This window comes from Lutra lutra, chromosome 5, assembly GCF_902655055.1.
Source record: "Lutra lutra chromosome 5, mLutLut1.2, whole genome shotgun sequence".
In the NCBI taxonomy this organism is placed as follows: Eukaryota; Metazoa; Chordata; class Mammalia; order Carnivora; family Mustelidae; genus Lutra; species Lutra lutra.
The window spans coordinates 109,676,506-109,693,539 of NC_062282.1; the positions used below are offsets into that span (position 1 = coordinate 109,676,506).

The 17,034-nt window shown below is 39.4% G+C and overlaps 1 protein-coding gene across 2 annotated transcripts in view; it reads left to right on the forward strand.

Moving 5' to 3' along the window:
- The window catches only part of XRCC4 (X-ray repair cross complementing 4), a 278,013-nt gene extending 269,217 nt beyond the window's left edge, over positions 1 to 8,796 (forward strand). The window contains exon 9 of one of the 2 annotated variants that reach the window (XM_047729305.1): positions 8,332 to 8,796. The gene's annotated coding sequence lies outside the window, so the exon portion shown is untranslated. Of the gene's footprint in view, positions 1 to 307; positions 327 to 8,331 lie in introns of those variants that run through there. The other variant, XM_047729306.1, reaches the window with a different exon arrangement.
- The last annotated feature ends 8,238 nt before the right edge of the window (positions 8,797 to 17,034 follow it).

The window sequence follows — 17,034 nt, forward strand, 5'->3', positions numbered from 1 at the left end:
AACCTCTTTTGGAGACATCCTTGATTCATCTCTTCCTCTCACATCCTATATCCAGTTCCTGAGCAACAGACACTGAGAATATGACTTTTTGTTTTCTTTTTTCTTTTTTCTTTTTTACCAACTTCAGAGCTAGAATAAGTAAACATCCTCTTTTACCTGGGTTATTAGCAGTACATATGGAACTCCTGACTAGTCTCTCTGCAGTCTCTTCCCATAGCAGCCAGTAACCATTTAAAAATATCAGAGCAGGGGCACCTGGGTGGCTTAGTCCATTGAGCATCCAACTCTTTTTTTTTTTTTTTTAAAGATTTTATTTATTTATTTGAGAGAGAGACAGTGAGAGAGAGCATGAGCGAGGAGAAGGTCAGAGGGAGAAGCAGACTCCCCGTGGAGCTGGGAGCTCCATGCGGGACTCCATGCGGGACTCGATCGCGGGACTCCGGGATCATGACCTGAGCCGAAGGCAGTCGTCCAACCAACTGAGCCACCCAGGCGTCCCGAGCATCCAACTCTTGATTTTGGCTGAGGTCATGATATCAGGGTCCTGGGATTGAGACCTGTGTCAGGCTCTGTGCTCAGCGTGAAGCCTGCTTGAGATTCTCTCTCTCCCTCTCACCCTGCCCCTTTCCCCTCTTCCACACTCTCTCTTTCTCAAATAAATAAATATTTAATTTTAAAAATATCAGGTCATGTTTCTTCTCTGCTCAAAACTCTTCTGTGCCATCTCTGCACACTCAAGATCTTTACCATCTCTGAAAAGGTTTTAATGATCTGTTCCCAACTCCGTGTCTCTGGCTTTACCTCCTACAGTGCCTCTTTTGCTCTATCTTTCTTCTACCCACAGTCATGTCATCACTGTGCCTTGAACATGCTGATCCTATGGTTGGAATGCTTTTCCCTTCAGATAATACGTACATATTCACTCCCTTATTTTCATGTTTCTACTTGTATTCCATGTTATCAGGGAGGTCTTTTTTTTTTTTATTTGAGATCAAACATTTAATTGAGAGCATATGATATTTATCGCTCTGTGTCTGGCTTAGTTTACTCACCATAAAGTCCTCCAGTTTCATCCATATTCTTTCAGATAACAGGATTTCCTTCTTTTTAAAGGCTGAGTAAAAACCCATTGTGTATATATACTACATTTTCTTTATTCATTCATCTGTTGGCAGACACTTAGTGTATTTCTATATTTTGGCTGCTGTGAATAATAGCAATGAATTAATTGTCGACAAGTCACCAAGAATACTTAATAGGTAAAGATAGTCTCTTCAATAAATTGTCTTGGGAAACTGGATTGCCGCATGCAAAAGAACAAAATAGGACCCTTTATCTTTACACTGTACATAAAAATCAACTCAAAATGACTTAAAAACTTAAATGTAAGCTCTAAAACCATAAAACTCCTAGAAGAAAACAGAAGGGGTAATTTCCTTGACATTGGTCTTAAAAATGATTTTTTGAAACTGATACAAAGCATAAGCAAAAAAGCAAAAATAAAGAAATGGAACTACAATCATATTAAAAAGTTTTTGGACAGTGAAGGAAACTGTCAACAAAATGCAAAGGCAACCTGTGAAATGGGAGAAGATATTTTCAAATCACATATCTAATCAGGAATTAATATACAAAATATATAAGGAATTTATATTTAAACGACAATTTTTAAATTGAGAAAGGACCATATAGACATATTTTTAAGGAAGACATGCAAATGCTCAACAGGGATATGAAAAGATGGTCAATATCACTAATCTTCAGGGGAATAAAAATCAAACCCACAATGAGATAGCACCTCATACCTCTTAGAATGGCTGTCAGCAAAAAATCAAAAGATAACAGGTGTTGGTGAGGATGTGGAGATAAGGAAACTTTGGTGTTTTGCTGGTGAGAATGCACATTGCTTTAACCATTATGGAAAACAGTGTGGAGGTTCCTTAAGACATTATAAATAGGACTACCATGTGATCCAGTAATCATACTTCTGGATGTATATCCAAAGGAAATGAAATCATTGTTTTGAAGAGGTATTTTGAAGAGGTATGCCCCGTGTTTTTAAATATCCAAAATAAAGACCTCAGCCATCACCCTATGTGACCATTGGGTTGTTCCCTCTTCAAGTGCATCCTGGTGGTCATTTATCATTTCAGCCAGACATGTGGTTCGCAGCTTAGGTCTTTGTTCCTTTTGTGGACCACTGCTTACTCCTTGATCTGCCTAGAATAGGTAGGTTTCCTTAAGCTGCTGCTCCTGCCCCACCATACTGCCTCCCCACTGTACTGCTTCATCCTAAAATAGGGTGGCCAGCCTTCTTTGATTCCCGTAGCCCAGCAGATCAAGCTTATTTACTTTAAATAAGATCTTATCAAGCTCTCTAATAACTTCCAGATTGCTGAATTTGGTGGTCATTCTGTAGTCATCATTTTGTTCACACCGGCTACTTGAAAACCTGAAAGGTTGGGAATACTACAAGGAAAGTGTACCTCACTGACTCATTTAATTTACTGTGGCCAGACCCATAGGGAGTAACCAGTCATGTGTGATCATATTGCAAGAACCAGCTTATCAACATCTACCATCTAGCACACACATATGCACACTCCTCAGTGGTATTCTCCTCTACTAAGCCCAGTCATTATGAGACTCAAAGGAAAAGTTCCTCCTCTCCTTATCCTAAATTTTGCCTCCTGACTCATTGCATATTCCAGGATTTCTTTTCAGAAAGATTCTGTAAATTCTCCAAGGAAACCCCCACACTCTTCCACTGGGTCAGCCTTAATCTATATACTTAACCAGGCAAATGGTTCAATATCACTTTATTTCTCCCAAACTAGGGCTGTTGGGCCATTTATTAAAGAAAGTATGGGGCATCTACAAGCCATTTTAAGCTGTACCAAGCCCAATCAAGAACTTTTTATAAAATGTCAAGTTTAAACATACCCAACTTTCTTATAGTCTTCAGATTCTTTGATCCTAAGATCTTGACATATGGGAACAGTAACAAACACAGGCTTTTTATTTTTTTTATTTTTTGAGAGAGAGAAAGCCAGCATGAGCAGGGGGAGGGACAGAGGGAGAGGAAGAGAATCTGAAGCCGACCCTGTTGTGCATGGAACCTGACACAGGTCAGATACCATGACCCCAAGATGACCTGTGCCAAAATCAAGAGGCAGAGGTTCAACTGACTGAGCCCTCTAATTTCCCCAACATGTGCATTTATTATACATACAAACATGCACATACACCATAGACTTGTGTGATCTGATACGGTCTTCCCAACAATAAACAATAATATGCTATTGTAAAGCAACCTAAATCCATATAACAACAAAAGCAAGTTTCTGCCCTGGACTCTGCTCTCCTCTACCCCAAAAGCCATCTGCAGAGAAAGAAAACTCTGTGAAATCATATCTGATTTATGCAACTAAATGGAAGAGCCATCCTGTGGGCTTAAAAGGGTCTGAATCCAGGTTATTATTTTGGCTTTGAGGACAGAGATATTTACTTTATTATTCATAACTGACAAGCATAGTGGGTTGTTTTTCCCAGAATAGAAAGGCTATCTGCAGCATCCAAAATGGCAGACTCCTCTGCTTTTGCTGTTTGGTGTCCAAAAACTTTGAAGTGCAGTCCAGTGCAGGAAACCCCTTGTGTTAAGTGTTTGTAGCTAATACACATTCCTCCTCTATAATCTGGGCTTCCTTTATCTATTAGATAATAATGCTTTGATTCCAGAAGTTTTCCATGGTATATAATAAATTCTCACAACATTTTCTCTGAATTGTGAAATGATAGCTGTCTCTAGAATGAAGACAGTGATATTTTCTTAACTGTAAAACTGTCATTAGGAAAAACTGTAGCCAGTCTCAGCATGTGGTTCCTTAGAGTGGCCTGTAATAAATTAAATCTGATTAGTTGTCCTTTAAACATGCAACAAATAAGAGCTCTCTCTCTCTTCAAATTTCTGCTACATTTGCTTTTTCTCCATCTCTCTCACTTGATCGCTTGTGATCTCTTCACTAGGTCCCCAATGTTATAATTGTTTCCAACCTTCACACTAACAAAATATACCATGTCTTTTGTCCTGGGACATTCCTGCATAACAAGGTGACTAATAAAGGGATGTCAAAGATAGAGTACAGTGGACTTGTAGTGGCTGCCCTTTGTCTTGTTATATGATCCTTTTGACAGGCCTTCATTGATCTAATCGAGAATTACTGGCATAAGACTTTGGACTTTTCATAGCCAATCAGTGAGGCTTTTCTTTTAGTCAGTCACTAGAGCATACAAAGCAGGCAATTCAGGAGTCCATGTCAGGTAGAGCTGGTTTACTGAGAGAGCAGAGCAAATGCAGAACTTCAGACTGTTCTTAAAACACGGCTGTGATTTCTTATTTCACTGAGCTCTACACTGACCCTCAGTATATAAAGCAACAGAAGAAGAGTTGGGGTAGGATCCAAGAGTTCTTGTCCCCCTCATCCTCTGGGAACAGGCCATTGGTCCAGTGCCTGGGAGATTTCAGCTTCAAGATTCTGATTAAGAGAACAGACTGAAGATTCAAACAGTGGAGTTCAAAGCCCCATTCTGGGTGACCCTTAGGAAATGTCTTCCTCTCCCTGAACTTCAGTTTTGTCATTTCTAAAACGCAGCCAATAATCTCACATCACAGGTGGTTCTGAAGATAAATGAGCTCATGTGAAATGGCACTTAGCACAGTGCCTGGTGCCCAAGAAGAACTGCGTTAAAGGTCCAGGATTGTTACTGCTAATCCACTGCCAATCCCAGTGAACCAGAACTATCAGGAAGGAGAGGTGGGCACAGTCTGGTGCCTGATGCAATAGAGCCGGTGCCCCTGACCGAACAGTCCTCTGAGAGTAGACTCAGAACAATCGCTTTTTTGTAAACTGACTTAAACCACTCCCTGGTGTGGCTAATGATGACTAATAGAGCAGAGGGAGGTGGCCACACTTGTGCAAGGCGCTTTGGGGATGTTGACTGTGCTCTGCTTACAGAAATTCAGGTCAGCCACAAGTTCTCATTCTTGCTGCTCCTGACATAGTTCTAATTGTAGAAGAAAGGGACTCATTTGCAAAAGAAGTTTCAACATTCAACATATACTAAAGATAATTTTCTGGGACTTCCCAACCAACTTCCTAAAGTAACATACAGTGCATTCACAATGCACTGATAGCCTTTTGATGAGGCAGGTTTTGTTAGCATATAAAGTATTAGCATAGAGAGAGAGGTAGCCTTCGATAGATAAATAATGGAAATATAAATGGGAAAATTCAGGTTGAAAATAGAAAAATGACAATATCTCAAGTAAGGGTGTTGGGAAGCTATTGGCATAAAACAAACATCTAGCAATTTAAATGATTTTAGAAAAGAGACTGAAATACACTATACATATATATATATATATATATATATATATATATATATTCCTTTTTTACGTATTGCTCCACATAAGATTGCAAAAGCAATGATCTTGTAAGAAACAAGACCTCCACTGAAAATGATATGCACCATTAAAATGCAAAATAAAATGCACAAACCAACAAAGCTGAGATTTTAAAAATGAATCTTTTCTTTCCTTATATTTCATCTATCCTCATTCCAACTTGGCCCAATTTGCTAATCCCAAACCTGGATATATTGCCAAGACCTTGTCAGGATCCTGTGAAAGGACAAGAGCCCCCAATTCGGATTTTAGCTATTTCAGGGCTACTTCTGCTTCCCCTAAACTCCTTATCCTTTATGACCCCTGAGGCCTCTTAAAGCCGATTACCAAAAACTTGGCAATGAGGTCATGTGTCCTTTGTCACTATATGTCTGATTCTTGTTAGAGATTCCCTGATGCCCTAGTTCTCAGAGCCATGGATTTGGAGTTGTGGCTTCTGTCTGTCTGTAGTTTGGAAAGTGTCCTTCTGCTTAGAAGAAAGGTGGATTCCAGGCTAGAAGCATGTCATGCCCACACTCTACATCTTAGGTTATGGGTCACTTAGACATGCTTCCTGAGAAAGCTCCTAGGAACAGACAAGTCCTCTTTATTTCTTCATTCCTTATCTCTGAGAGAGACAGAAGAGAGCCAGTCCTTTTCAGGGTCCCCAGTGCTTGTCCAAGTGTGTCTCTGCTTTTGACATATTAGTAAGCTCCAACTAAACTCATCATCCCGCTTCTACCTTTAACCACATGTCATTCCTACTTGGGTGCTTTCCACATTAGTGAAGAGCACCAACCTTATGATCATTGTTATTACTGGCTCTTCCATCTCGTGACTCGCAATCATTTTCCAGCTCCACATTCCTCATTTGCTCCCCAGGGCCTTCAATTAAAAAGTCCAATATTTTTAAATTGTCTTATGAGGACTGTCATGATGTGATGCCTCCCTACTTTGGTGACATTTTTATTATTCTTTCTTTTGTTGCTGTTCCCCTGCCCAAACAAACAAAAACAGACAAACAAAAAAAACCCTCTGCATTTTATTGACACTACGTTACTCCACATTTCCATGTTCTCTTCACTTCCAAGCCCTTGCATGTGCTCTTCCCTTTGTCTTGAGTATCCTTTCTCACTATACGTACTCCATTCTTTCACTAATTCCTATTCATCTTTCAAGTCTTGGATTAAATGTCACTTCCTCAGAAAGCTTTCCCTGACCTTCTAAATCCTGATTAGGCATTCCTCATTGGTCCTGTGTTCACACACTATTTTCCCCAACACAGCGTTAGCACATCTAGTGTCCATAGCCTTTGTAACTGCATATTTGTTTCTCTGTCTCTGTCACAGTCATTCATAAACACAAGAACCCAGTCTTTTTTACTGTTCTGTTCTTTGGGTCTTCCTGAATGAATAAATAGGTGAGTGTAATGGAAACAGTCTTAAGAAACTATTTAAAGTGTCAACATGTCAGATGAACTGAGAGAGCAAATGAGCTGAGAACCAACAAGTGGTCTCTTGGCCCATGTGGAAGTGGTTTGTGACAATGACAAGGGCACTTTCTGTGGTATCACAGGGACAAGTTGGAGTGAAGTGGATTGGAACCGGCTAGGACATTATTAGTACCTGTAGACAGCAAATGTAGACAAGTTTATTGTAAGTTGTGCCATGGTAAGAGGAAGATCTCCTGTTGCAAGGGGAGAGGGGATGAGTTCAGGAACATATATGTGACCTGTTGAAGACACTGCTTGGAAGAAAGTCACGAAGGTCCTTAGGATCACGCAAAAAGCAGACCCAAAAGAAGGAATGCACATTTGGGCAAAAGTTTACGAGCACATTTTGAATCACAAGTCCTGATAAAACATGCTAGGACAAATGAGTTCAAATTCCAGAAAACAGTCAGAAAGTAAGTTTACAGTGTTACTTCACTATGCTTTTTGCAGCAAGTAATTTTATCAGTAGATTTTTTTGGGCTTGTTGTGATAACAGTGTTAAGGAAAAGAGCTATAACTGTGCAGGAAATTCTTGTGCTTTCATTTATTATTAAATATGGATGTCACAGAGGTATACAGAATCATACAGCAAACAACCATGTGTTCACCACCTAGCTTCAGGACTAACATAGTAATATTAATGTAAGTGTAGCAGAAGACCTGATACCTCTGGAATTAAAATGACTTTTCTTCCAGTTGTGAAGGTCTCCAATTAAAGCACAGATTCATTTTTTAACATGAAAAAAATGTTCCCACTGTGGAAAATCATAACCAACTTGTTGAAGTTTATACAGAAAATATTTTTAGTAAACAGAGAAGTGTAAAGTTTCGGGAAGAAAGTATGAGGGTCAAGATGATAAAAGCAATGGAGGACCTACAGATGTGCCCCAGACCCTCCCCACTGTCATCAATCATAAGCCTGTCCTACTCCGTGGTTACCAACCAGTAGGTCTTGGACCCCCAGGGGTAGTAGAATTTATTGGGAGGGGTCTGTAAATCCATATGCACATTCAGTATGGGTAGACTAAATAAATACTATGTCATAGACACACACAGAACTGTTTTTTAAATGTCTGTAGATGAGGTGATGAATAAAATATAAATTCACTTACTTGCATCGCTGAATTAATAGAAGACTTTGATCATTATGTATTTTCTCAGTCTATACACATTGAAAGTCTAATGTCTAGCATGATACAGTCTTCATCTCAAAAGAGATTGGCCATTTGCCATTGTTATTTGCTAGAAAATGGGTATGAAGCCACTGAATGATGATTGAAACAAGAAGCAAAAAATTTTCTTTAATATTTTGATAATTAACTGTGTTATAAAAATCAGTTCTTTAAAACACTTGCCATACGTTTCAATAATCTTGTTTTATTCGCTATTTCTACAGGATACTTTTATGCTAACACCCTCCTTAGTCCATACTTATAACAACAAATACCATCAGATCATGGAAAATCAAATAGAGTATCTAAGGTCTAATTCTTCAGGAGTCTGAGTGGGGCTTCTCTCCCTCCCTTGAATACTGATAGTGCCCCTGGGGCAGGAAAGTAGGACCAGAAATCCCATTTTTCTTTTTCTTGCCTTCTGCTCACAATGCCTTGAGTCCCACGGGGCTGCTTCCATCCAGATGTGGCCCGTTGCTAATTTGTATATCTACAAGGCGTGTGGTTTGTGGTTTATTCATGCAGAGGAACCCAAAGGCTCTTCGTGTGCTTTTACATGCCTCACTACGTAGCATGCCCCCTTAAGAGTGTTGATTTGTTTTGTAGTTATTTATCTCAAATGTCTTTGTCTCTCCTCATCAAATAAGATAATAAACTACTTGAAATAGCTGAGCACGTAATTCATATTTTGTGTTGAATGGAATTGGCTGTGAAGGAAAAGGAACACCCGCCCTTGTCTCGGTTCTCCTCCTCACTAGGGTCTAAGTGAGCAATAGGAATGCTCTTTCAGGAGCGCCTGGGTGGCTCAGTCAGTTAAGCATCTGACTCTTGATCTCAGCTCAGGTCTTGATATCAGGATTATGAGTTCAAGCCCCTCACTGGGCTCTGCACTGGGCGTGGAGCCTACTTAGAAAAAAAAAAATTCAAATTTAGTCATGTTTTACAACTGAAATATTTCCCGAAGTGAGAGAGCACACAAGATAGCTCAATGACCCCACATCACTATTCTGATTCCCATAATGAAAAGTTGATTTTTTGGGTCAGTTTTCTTTCAATCTTTCTGATCACACTAAAGAGGAAATCTTCATTTAGTGTTTGCATATATTTAATACTTCTTACAATGTCCCCTGCTTTCCCTCCTTTTTAAATTTATTTTATTTTTTAAATAGAGTATCTAGGCCGCACACTCAGAGCCTTTACCACAAGGTATCAATATTTTCATAAACTTTAAAGCACTGTTCTATATTGATTGCGTATGCATTTTAGAGCTGCCATCTATTTAAACTCAATAATGTATTCTTTATCCATCTACAGTAGTGATATAATCTTTTAAAATATTAGAGTGAGTCAGTTTAAAGAAAAATATTATAAAGATATTGGTGGTTTCCTAGTACAGCAGAAACCATGGGAGTTATTCAGGAGCGAAGTTTGTGAGATCCTGACCTCCTGACCTATCAGAAAGCAAATAGATGATTGGGAGATAGAGAATATTAACCAGTGAGCACGAGTAGTTTATCAAGGTGGAAAAGCTAGTCATCAGCCAACGTTCTGAAGATGAGGTTAATGTTCTGGCCATACAGAAGTAAGTAGGCATGCATGAGTCACAGCATGCTGACGTGACCCTTTCCACCACACGCTGTCATACAGAGTTACCAACAGCATTGGCTTCTGCATCTTTGAATGTGAAGAAAAATAAAAGCAGGGTAAATGCTGTTGTTTTTAACCTGGCAGTATATCATTTTTCCGATGCCTCAGTGTCACTGGATCCCAAATAAAAGGGGTTAAAGATTACATTCTGAGAGGCTGGCAAAACAGCTCTCAAGTGCATTACTCGGCTTGAGGTAGACGTCACAAGGGGAACTGGCTCTCGTTTTAAAGCCAGTGGGTGTAAAACTTGCTGTTCCTTTCTATTTGTCTGTGAGATAATTCTGGCTCCCCTTTCCCTCCAGGGCATGGCTGCCAAAAAGAATGAATCCCATATCTACCCCATTCTTGCTGACCTCTGCAACAGGAGATGCAAATGTTTCTTACTGTTAGCCAGAAAAATTTCCCCAAATGACTGCAAGTAGTACAAATGTCTGTTCCACTGATAGATAATTCCAGCAACACTTTTTTTTTTTTTTTTTTTTTTTGTCCCCAGCAGAGTGGAGATAGTGTCACAGTGGGATAAAGTGGGCTGGAGTCACTCTTTGATGTTCCAATCCTGGATCTCCCCTTGCCTAGCTCTCTTCTCTTGAGCTAGCCACTTAACCTCCCTTTGGAAGTCAGCTTCCTCCTGAATGAGAACTGCTCACATGTACTTTTTGTCTCAGCACCAGATAAGGCAGCTACTGTACAGAGGCCACAGCCACAGTGTAATCCACAGTGTAAAAGTACTTTCCGGGAGGTTTTTTTTTTTTTTTTTTTTCCTCCCCCACTCAGGATTTCTTAAATTATTCAACTTTCTATGTTCCCCAGTGTCAAAGGCTATAGCCAGACAAAAGGCCCTTCCTTGTATTGAAGACCAGCCCTTTGCCTGGTTGGGGGCTCATTTTAATCATGGACCTTGACATTCTTGTAAAATAAGTGGATTTGATTTTCTTCATATCTCCTTGTTGTTGGATATCATTTAATGATATTTAATGAAGATCTTCAGTTTTTGCTTTGCAACTCTAAATTTCCAGCTCTGTATAGAAGACTTGAAAAATACCTTTACTTCCCAGAGAAGTAGTTTTGATAAAACAGAGATGCCATTTGTTACCCATGAAACATACTTTTTTTCACATCATCTGTAATATAGAGAAAACATAGCCGTATATTTACTTGGGCTGAGAATAGATAGGAAAACTTTATCTTGGAAATATATAAAGATAACACTGTTATCTTTTGCCTCAGCCATTGCCAAAGGACTGGGTTGGTTAAAATTGCTATTTGTGGAGCAGTAAGGAATGCTAAGAGAGGAGCAGACCTCATTAAGAAGTGGTATCTTGTGTGGACACATTAGTTTGTGTACTTGATCCAAGTAGTTAGCATAGAGCAAGAGGGACCCAGTTTTCTGGAACCCTGTACTATACATTGTTGACCCCTGCTAGTTATTTCCTCTACGAATACTCTCACAAACTGAAAAAGCAAAGTGACTTCCAAAACTTAACCTATGCATAAATAAAAGGAGAACAAACACAGAATGTGTTAATCATATTAAATTCTTTGATGCCCCATCTTCAATAAGGAGGTAAGTACATTAAATTCCTCAGATATGAAGTAAAATTTGTATTTAGTACATTTTACAGCTTTTGAGACTAGAGTGATAAATGATTATTTTGTAAAAAAGATTTTGAGCCTTACCTTGATTCTTAGAGTTCAGAGGAACAAGTTGTGACTGAGAAGACTGGTAAGAAACTATGTATATGGAGCACTGTGGTGAAATGAAATTTAAAAATCCCTAGGGACTTTTTTTTGGTGCCTGATTTGGCCCAATCTATTGACCACTTTAGCTTTTCATCCATCTCATTAGAAATAGTTTTCAACAAAGATATCCATTAGGCAAATTACAAGTGGTATGTTAAAGTGTGTGATGAGGTTTTTCAGTTTTCTTTTTTTGAAACTTTGAAAAAAACTTTGGGAGGTTATTATAATTGAAGTCCACTCTTGCATGCTGGATTTCCTTCATCTCTCTTTAGCTGTGACTTTGAGCTGAATCTACACCAAGGGGGAAGTAGCTCTGGTGCTAATCCCAACTTGGCAGAATTATTGGGTTCCACCCCATCAGTCACCAAAACATTTGGTTTAGTCAGAACACCAATTCATCACTTCATAAAACCGAATCTCTTCTCCATCCCACAGTAACCTGTTCATGGACCATAGGGAGAGCAAGAGATGTGAACAGACTCACTGAATAATAGGGCCTAGCCTCCTCAGACGTTGGGAGACAGCTGAGACACTTCCATTTTTTGAGGTTCTGGAATATTAAAAACAAGAAGGAGAAGAAGAGAAATGCCAGAACAGGATAGGAAAAAAAAAATGTGTAGCACATTTTAAGTACATAAAATAATGCTTTAAACACATAAAAATAACCTTTCTGGAAGACAAGATCAAATGGCCAGATTTGAGGCTATTTGTGACTATAATGGCCCTAGCTAAATGGCTTTACTAAAGACACATATTTCCCAACCATCATAGCTGCTGCTCAGAGCTGGGTGGACATTCCAGGATCATTAAGGCTCATTTGATAGATAAGAAAACTGAGACCAAAGAGTATAAGTGATGTGCTTTAGAGCACAATTAATTGGTGTAAAAGCATATCTCAGTATATTCCCTGTCCAAGTGAAAGGCACATGGGAGGCACAGAGGAGGTCTAGAGTGAGTGGGATGAATACTAGCAGTTGATAGGTGGTGAGTGTCAAGAGCGGTATTGCAGGGAAAATAAGTTTTGGGCAAAGCCATTATAGAATGGACTGAGTCATGGCCAGATGTGGCTAATCAAGACTCCAGATTGATATTTCCACATGATTTCAGTGAGGGCTGCAACAATGCTCCTACTTTATAAGGTGAAATTGGAGCTTTCTTATTTCCAGTACTCCTGTTCTGTGTTTAGTTCTCTAGTTGGAAATCTCTGTGAGATCCTTGTGGAGACAGGTGGCAACTTTTTCCAATGAAATTTTAAGCTTGGAAGCAGAGATGTTAGGAGTTGGTTTTAACTCAGTCTTTTGTGAGACTCTCTCTTCTTTGAGTCATGCTTTAATAATTTGGATCTCAACAATGATTTTATTTATCTTGGGGAAATTTACTTTTCTAGAGAGCCAGAATAATTTCTTCCTTTTAGATATCAGAAGCAGACACTGGAAAAGCTGCTTTCTGTGGCTTTTTCTTGCTTTTGGGATTCTGGGCTCCTTAGTAACTTGGCCAACCATCTTGAATCAAATGTTAGGCGAGTGCAGTTGGCTCTATTTCCTCATAGATCATTTCCAGCTGTTAGAACAACACAAATATGAAATCTTCTGAGCCAGGAAAACTTGAAGGCTTTTCATTAGCTCTCCATACAAAGATTGGATGCAGTGATTAAAAAGAAGCATCAATCCCCTGTGTTTTGAGGGTGATGGGTTATTGATACCATCACACTATTAGTGGAAATGTAATTTGATACAAACATTCTAGTAGGCAGTTTGGCAATATGCATCATAAGCTTCAAAATGTATATATTTTCCAATTCAAAATGGTAGGCTAAACACATGCACTGGCCTCTCATTTCTTCCACGGCCTTATTGAATTAGAAGTATAGAAATGTAGAATACAATCTCCCTTTATATCTGTATGTCAAATTCAGTAAGGAAAATTGAACCAAGTAGTTTACTAAAGAGAACTGAATATGGGCGCCTATTTATGAAAGTGTGGGCACATCTAAAAAGCCAAATGAATTTGCAACATCAGGCACTGGTCCCACCACTAGGGCTGGAAAGGTCAAGGTAGAAATTATTACTGCTGGAGCCTACGAAGCCCGGCCTGCATGTCAGGAGCTGAAACCATGCAGAAAGGGGCTGCTTGGGGTCAGGATGTGTTGCACAAGAAAGAAGGAATGCAATGCTTCTAGAGATGCTGCCCAGGACAGAAAGAGAAGAAAGAAATATATTGCCTTGTCCCTTTCTGTTTTCTCCAGTATCCTACCAGTGCTTCCCACTGGCTGAAACTCCATGGAAGCCAGTTGGCATATAAATGTCATTTACAGGGATTGGTCACTGCTCTGTGATGAAGAGCAGAGCAGGGGAACATTGAGTAATGACTAAAAGCAAAAAGGCAACTGCCTGGCACAACAGACAAGTGAGAATGGGAAGTGTGTGTCACTAAATGTTGAGCTATTTAATAAATTCCTGGAATACAAAAAGGTAGATGGGAGCCATTAGACCGAAAGGAAGGCAGAGAAATCGTAAACCTAGAATACCCTCTGAGAGCGCTGTAGAGGAAGAAAGCTTATCTGCCCTGTGGAACCCCTGAGATGCCTTGGGTATAGAGTCAGTAGACACAACAGAGGGAGAGAGGGAAAGATGGAGTTAAACACAGATTACTCAAAGGTCTGAACATGTCCAGAATTCTTCAGTCAGCACCCTAGCTCCAACATATGTGAGCAGGCCGCTCACATTTTATCTCCAGGCAAAATGTATGAGGACTCCTTTCTAAAGAAATTGGGCATACTGGGAGAAGATAACATTTATAAATTTGTTGATGCCTCAGACGGAAGCCATTATCATTTGAGCATTGTGCTGGCACTCAGCCTGACAGCCAGCTCCCGCTCTGGATGGTCCTCGTAGTTTGCTGGTCAACACTGCCTGGCCCAACCCAGGAAAAAATTAAAAAGAAGGAGAGAGACCCGGTAGGAGAACAATCTTGCGCCACTATGAAAGCAGAAACATCTACTCCATCTACCCAGGCCTGTTTTCTTAATAACAGAGACAACACTGGAACATGAACTAGCAGTATAAAAAGAGAAGTACCAAATGCTAAAAAATAGAAAAACAACCTCAGAGGAAGCTGAAATGATACAGGGAACAAAAAGAACTTTTAAAAAAAAATCATCCTCAGAAATATTCTCAAAAAGATCCAAGAAAATATTAAATCTACAGAACAAGAAATAAGAGAATAAGAGAATGAGAAAGCATTCTTATAGATTTAAAATATAATTTGTCAAAATAAAAAAATTTAGTAGAGATACTAGAAGAAATAAAATCAAAGAAATCTTTTAAAACATTAAATAAAAAGTAAAAGATGGAGAATATGAGGAACAAACAGGGAGGGCCTATATTCAACTAATGAAAACCTCAGAAAGAGAAGGAGGCAAAGCAATGTTTAAATTAGTAAGCTAAATAATAAAAAGATACGCACTAGAGCTAAAGAACAATAAGACTCTGGTTTGAAATGGCTCACTGAGTTTCCAACCCAGTGAATGGAAACAGACCCCCCAACTAGACACATTGTGGTGAAATTTCAGAACAATGTAATTAAAAAGAAAACCTTGCAAACCTCTAGGGGAAAAAAAAAGTCACAATTCACAAAGGAAAGGTATTTAGACTGATACCTTTAAAGTTCTGAAGTAAAACTTTTTACCTAGAATTCTTTATAAATACAGTTTCGAAGATACAAGCCCTGAGTACATTTATCACGTATGTGTCATCTCTTCTGAAGCTACTTGAGTGTCTTCAGCAGAAAAGATCAGTAACCAAGGCAGGTGGGAACAGTGTGGCTCTGAACCAGGAAAGGAATAAAGGGATGTTTCAGGTAGCCACAGGCCTAGACCCACCAGTCCTGAAGAGAATGGGATTAGGGTTAAGCCTAAGGGTTAGGGTTCAGGGACAATCTGTGGTTTACCAAATAGCTAATATGGCTTAGAGTGTAGAAAATAACTAAAGGGCAAGTAACAAAAGGGGTGGGAGTGGGAAGTAATAGAAATACCAGGGGAGAGTTTCTACTACAAAATCTTGATCAAAATGGGATGAAAACTAAATGCTGTGATTTTAAGGAGTCCATGGGCCTTCGTGCTACAAACAGTGTTTTTTGGGTGGCCTAGATTCCTATAAAAGAGCCCATGGAAAAGGCACTAGAAGCCTAGTATATCATTGGGCATGGTGTATATCTGCTTTAGTATTAAAGCATAACACTTGCAAATCCCTTTGTTGGTTTTCTACTTAAGAAACAATCAAATGACATAACATGGAAGATTTATTTGTATTTGCAGCTGAGAGCAGAAATATATATATATATGTATATATATATACATATATATGTGTGTGTGTGTATATATATATATATATATATATATATATATATATATTTCATTTTTAAGGGTTTATTTATCTAATATTCAAATTCATAGCACATTACCACTCCGGAGATAACCACACACTTCCCAATTCCCCTTCTATGCCATTGTGGAGGGCACACAAACATTAACCCTTGGGCACTGCGTGTAAGGCAGAAACATCCAGGAAGACCTTCATCTGAATGAAGAACCTCTCCACCTTGTGGAGCTCAGCCTGCCTCTCACTGCACTGCTTGGCTTCTTGCTTTATGGCCTCCACCTCTCCCTTGAGGATATAGCATTTCTCCTTCACCCGGAGGATCTCAGCCAAAGACTCCACAGTGTTCAGTGCCTGGATCTCTTCTACAACTTCCTCCCATCATCCCTCTTCATTTCCCACCCTATGTTTTAATACAAAGTCTTCAAACCACTGGACTGTATCATCTCCAGGCCATGGTGTAGTTTCTTCTGAGGAGGAGAACTCCCCCAAAGTGAATAATGCACAGATAGCAGACCACAGTGACCTCAGGCTAAAGTGAATCCAAAGTGAGAAAGGACTCAAATGCTCACTTCCCTACAGTGTTGAAAAGGACCCAGTTAGGGGCGCCTGGGTGGCTCAGTGGGTTAAGCCGCTGCCTTCGGCTCAGGTCATGATCTCAGGGTCCTGGGATCGAGTCCCGCATCGGGCTCTCTGCTCAGCAGGGAGCATGCTTCCCTCTCTCTCTCTCTGCCTGCCTCTCTGTCTACTTGTGATCTCTCTCTGTCAAATAAATAAATAAAATCTTAAAAAAAAAAAAGGACCCAGTTATAGTGTTTTAAGTTAGTGTCCCAGTGGTTTTTTTTTTTAAATTTTATTTATTTTTTTAAATTTCCTTTCAGTGTTCCAGAATTCATTGTTTATGCACCACACCCAGTGCTCTATGCAATACATGCCCTCCATAATACCCACCACCAGGCTCACCCAACCTCCCACCCCCCTCCCCACCAAAACTCTCAGTTTGTTTCTCAGAGTCCACAGTCCAGAGAGCAGAAATATTAATCAAAGCAAAGCTAACAAAAGAGGGAACAGAAGTTTTCTGGGAGGAAAGATGGGAAAAAAATAAAAGACTATCTCTTCTTTTAAGGAGTGGTCAAAATCACTTGGAAAAAGAAATGAAAATTT